The 5,162-nt window shown below is 44.0% G+C and overlaps 1 protein-coding gene across 6 annotated transcripts in view; it reads left to right on the top strand.

Annotated features, from left to right (window-relative positions):
- Window positions 1-4,102: 4,102 nt before the first annotated feature.
- The window catches only part of Alkbh3 (alkB homolog 3, alpha-ketoglutarate dependent dioxygenase), a 34,533-nt gene continuing 33,473 nt past the window's right edge, over window positions 4,103-5,162 (top strand). The window contains exon 1 of one of the 6 annotated variants that reach the window (XM_010612531.3): window positions 4,103-4,312. The gene's annotated coding sequence lies outside the window, so the exon portion shown is untranslated. Of the gene's footprint in view, window positions 4,313-4,682; window positions 4,778-5,162 lie in introns of those variants that run through there. The other 5 variants (XM_010612530.3, XM_010612529.3, XM_010612527.3 and 2 more) reach the window with 5 other exon arrangements.

Below are 5,162 nucleotides of genomic sequence, written 5' to 3'. Positions count from 1 at the left end.
GAGAGAGGAAAAAAATAAAAAAAAAAAAAAAAAAAAAAAAAAAAAAAGGTACCAGGTACTCCTCAGATAGAAGACTAATATCCAAAGTTCAAAAAAATTAGGCCCCTTCAAAATAAAAGACCCAGTCAAAAACTGAGCAAATGAAATGTATAGACAATTCTCATAAGTAGAAATAGAAATGACCGATAAATACATGAAAACATGTTCAACATCTGTGCCCATTAGATTCCATCTTACTTCAGAAAAAAATGGCTATCACCAAGAAATCAAATAATAACAAATGCTGGGGAGGCTGTGGAGGAAAAGGAACGCTTTTATATTGATGGTGGGTGTGTAAACTAGTACAAGCACTATGAAAATCAACATAGAAATTCCTCAAATATCTAAAACTAGAAATTCCATTCGACCCAGCTATTCCCCTTTTAGCTATATTTTCAAAATAGTTAAAGATATCATACTCTAGTGATACATGTGTGTGTGTGTGTATATATATATATGTACACATATGTGTATATGTATATATATATATGTATATCAACAGATGAGTGAACAAAGAAAGTGTGGTATTTACACACAATGGAGTACTATAAACATAGATAAATTTGAGTCATTAGTAGGAAAATGGATGCACCTTGAGACCATAATTTTAAGTGAAATAAATCAAACACACAAGCTTAAATATTTCATGGTTTCTTTGATGTAAGAAATCCAAAGTACAAATAGTGACATAAAAGATAGATAAGAGACAGGGAGATTGAGTTTTTGCAAATGAGAAGAAAACCAAGAGGTAGAGGAGATGGAGAAGAGGGATGGGACAGAAAAGTAAACAGAATTAAGATGTGTTGTGTACATGTGCCAACTCCCAATGATAGAATCATTATGTCCTGAAAACATGTACTAATAAAAACAAAAAAAGGGGAAATACACGAAGTTCATACAGTCTGCTCCTGCCATTGGTTATGAAGCCACAGTTGATATCTACGGCTGCTTCTTTCCCTACCCCTTCCGTGTTTCCCTTGCCTTTAGCCAGAAACTCAGGTGACTGGTTTTCTTTACCTGGCAAAGTGACAAAGTGGCAGATCCTCATTCCTGAAGGATCGAAGTTACTGATCATTACGTTACTGCTGCCGCTGTTGCTGTCACATTCTGTCGGTGTTTATTTTGGGTGTGAAGTACTACGAGGCACCCCAGAAAATCCATCGATTCCAGACATAAGGTAGCATAAGGTGCTTGAGATCAATCATTTTAGCCCAGAGAGCAATGCTTTATTCTGCCTTTGGTTCAATGGCACATCCCAAACGGCCAGGTGATAGACTGATATCCCACCGTTGTTTTACCCCTCATAGAAGCAATCTCATCTTGAGAATCAGCGGTGCTCAAAGGTGCTGGGAGAAGGAGCAGGTGGGCTGCTAAATATGTCAGTGGGAGCAGGCACTCTCAGTTCCACCCATGGATTCTCAGACTCACATGTTCTGGTTAAGGAGCGGGGATCATCACATCATGGTCTTTCATTCAAAGAATGTAGTGCATCCAATAATACAGCACTTCACGCTTTCAGGGCTTGTCTCCCGGTTGGGGCCATAACAGACTCTTCCGTTCCGTCTTTTAAGTGTCCCTTTCAAGTTTCCCAACGGCAGGGAGGCGATTCCATGCCATCGGCCCACTGTTAAATGAGTTTCTTGATCAGGAGCAATGCTAGCTATAACACCTGGTGGTGAATAGACCTTTGGTGAGTCCACAGACGGTAGTGTAGGCCAGAGCAGCACAGGCAGGAACTGTGAATAAACATATGCGTGTTCCAGAGAGAAAGAAGCTCCATCCTCTTCATGATGGAAAAGATCCCAAGTAATCAATCTGCCACCAAGTGGCTGGGCAGTTGCCTGGGGGAATGTTGACATATGGAGGGCTCAGTATTGGTCTTGGCATTTGCTGGTTAGATTTGGAGGAGGAATAGCCAGGTCAGCTTCAAAAAAGAAAGAAATTTATGGTGTTCAGTCTGTGTATATTCTCCATCTGTGCCACTATGTCTACTTTTTCTGAAACCTGCTCAGCAATCCCTGAAAAGATTGCCATTAACAGAACGAATAATTTTGTCCTGATTATTAAAACACTTGTCTGCCTGGGATGCTTTGGTGAGGATTCACGTGGGACACAAATGTCTTCACAACACTGTATCCACCCTCCTTGTGTTTTCCCAGACTTCCTGTCACGAGTCTTCCAACTCCTGTTCCTTTTCAGTGACTGCCCAGCCAACCTCGGTCTTAATAATCCAACCCATGGGCCATTGACTAGATATGGCCGTGTTGTCATAAGAAATATAAAAAATAAAGGAAGTTCGTCACTTCTGTGAACTATGTCATTATTCTACAGATGGCCTGAGACAATTCCTCTCCACTCAGTGCAGCCCAGGCAAGCCAGGGGTGCCCAGCCCACAGGGTATAGGGGGGACACTTCTAGGCTTATTTCTCGCCCTCTCTCACTACAAAGTGGAAAACCAACTGTACTTCTTGAGGTTTTACCCACCAGGAAGATCTTCCTTAATCCCCGTCTTTCAAGGCCCCACCTGAGTGGTGGTGTGTCAGCTGCCCACTTTGGGGTAACAAGCAAATAGGGCCTCCTCTTTCATGAAGAGATCAGAGTCTTCCAACATCACTATTGCCTTGGGCCCTGCTAAAAAAGGCAAGGGATTCTGCTTTATTTTTTTAATGCAGCGATTCAGTTTCAAACAGGTTATGGTTTGATTTTTTTTTTTGAGAAATGTACTTGGTGGTTTAAACAGGTGTTAATCACTGCTTTCAGGGATTTCTCAATCCAGACTTGTTTGTTCTTGTTCCAAAACTATAATCATTGACAGGCAAGAAATCACACCCTTTGGGAGATATAGCCAAGGTTCCTGAACCAGAAGGAGATACTGACAAATTGCTAGTTGTTGGAAAAAGTGAAAATTATAGTCACAGCTTCCTCTCCTCTCAGTTCTAGGATAAATCTTTTTTTTTTCTTTCAGTGTCACAAAGTGTAACAAAGAATAACAGATGCTGTGAAAATTACAACTGACAGTAGCAACAATATAGGTATATTGATGAGGTACACTGAGCTTCCTGGAGGCAAATGCCATCTAGTATTAGGCGTATTTTAAAGGTTTCCACAGCTACCACATTTTTGTACATCTAAGAAGGCAACTTGAACAAAGTAGTAATTCAGTGGTATAGTTACTATTTTTACATGATAATGTCCAAGGTTTAACAAGAACACTTTCATGACATTTCTCAAGAGCTGATGGGGGTCAGGAGACTGCTCATGTTTACTGAATTTTTTGTAGTGAATTTGTGATTTTTTTAAATGGTACTGAGAAATGGGAATTAACTCAGTGCCTTAGATACATCCCAAGCCTTTTTTCTTTCCTTCTTTCTTTCTTCTCCCTCCCGACACCCACCCCTCTTCCTTTTTTGTACAGGGTCTGTCAGGGATCTATTTATTATAGGCCACATCTAGCGAAATTTTAAAAATACAGCTCTTTTGATTCTACCCAAAGGACCTAGATCCTACTTTTTCAAAAGAAGTGGAGTACTTGCCCTAGATTATACACTTAGAAAACAGTAGCATGTGAACTTTGGGTCTATTTATTCAAGCAAAATTGGACAGGAGAGCACAGATGAGTAAGGCGTGGTCCGTGGTCTGTGGTGAATGCTATGAACGAGGTATTGCCCAGGCTGTCATGGGAACCCGAAGCAGGAGCATCCTGGGCTTTCCTTGGCTTTCAGGAGTAAATGCAAATCCTTTTGCTTAGCTAAACTCCATGATCTGGACCTCCAACTCCCTAACCCTTCCATCAGCTTTGCTGGGAAGAGGTCGTTCTTGCCGCAGCGGACCCCAAGTCCTGGCGCCTGGCCGTCTCCGGTTTACGGGAACTCAGGTTCTGAGGCTCTCGGCCTAGCAGACGCGGCTGTCTCTCCAACCGCCCCACGTAGTACTCGAATCCTGCCCTCAGGTCTAACTCTCCCAGTGCATGGGCCCCCGAGACGCCAGAACCGTGAAGCTACTCGGACTCCAGGCAGCGCACCGGAAGTGGAGGCGGTGGCGCGTGACGTTGGGAGGAAATGCGTATCACCGCGGCCTGTGGTTGGCTGTTGCTGGAGTTCGTGCCTCACTCTTAAGGTTCCCCCAGCCAGAGGCGATGGAAGAGGGTCTGGAGCCGGGGAGCTGCTCTAAGGACGATTGAGTTCGAACCTACCGCTCAACTCGTTCAGCGGGTGTGCACCCTCCTGATTTACCGCTGGGCACCTGGGGCTGGGGGTGTGAGGACTGCTCTGAGGTCAGTTCCTGAGCGACCCGTGGGGCCTCATCCAAGAGGAAAAGGGTCTAAAAGAGAAAGGAGCCAACCCTGGTTACCAAGGACCAGTTTCTTTAACCTGCGAGGCTCGCTTACGCTGCGCCTCCTCTATGAGGGAAGTAATGATATCTCTGTTTATTGAGGAAGAGACTGGGACTCACAAAGGTGGAGTCATCTGCCACAGGTTATGACGCTGAGAAGTGATGGATCTGGAGTCCCCGTTCTTTGCGCTGCGTTAGGGTCCTCAGGCGCTCTCTGCATGAAGAATCCCGCGGCGGAGGGTGCGGTTGGTTAAGAGAGTCTGAGATTCCACAGTTGATCATGTCTGGGACTTCACAGATTGACTGAGTCTGGGATCAGGCCCTGGCATCTGTATTTCCAGCACTGCCTCCTGACAAATAACGTGTTGCTCCCGTCTGGGGGACGGGACCAATAGCAAGTTGTCAGGTCCGTAGAAGACGTCAAATAGAGGCTTCCTTCACACATCTGGTGGGACTGGAGAGTTGGTTTTGATTGTGCCATTAACTCATTTGGGCAGATGGCAGCCTCGGTCATCTCCTTACCTATGATACGCATGCGATTTTTACAGATTCCTGGGCCCAGCTTAGTTCTCTTAAATCAGAATGGGGATCTGGGAATCTGCAGGCTAAATAAGCCATCACGTGTGTGTATTATCTTTAAGAACTTGAGATGTGAAGCTTTCCTAGACCCATGAAGAAGTAGATCATAGATTCAGAACGGGGGGCCTGACCTGACTTCTTGTTTTTGTTTTGTAGCTGTGCAGGCTTCTGTATTTGCTATGGTCTTTTTTTTTTTTTTTTTTTTTTTTTTT

The sequence above is a fragment of the Fukomys damarensis genome, unplaced genomic scaffold, assembly GCF_012274545.1.
Source record: "Fukomys damarensis isolate Sample0158 unplaced genomic scaffold, DMR_v1.0_HiC HiC_scaffold_27, whole genome shotgun sequence".
NCBI lineage: Eukaryota > Metazoa > Chordata > Mammalia > Rodentia > Bathyergidae > Fukomys > Fukomys damarensis.
Note: the sequence above shows the minus strand (reverse complement) of the source record. Positions and strands in the feature narration are given on the sequence as shown.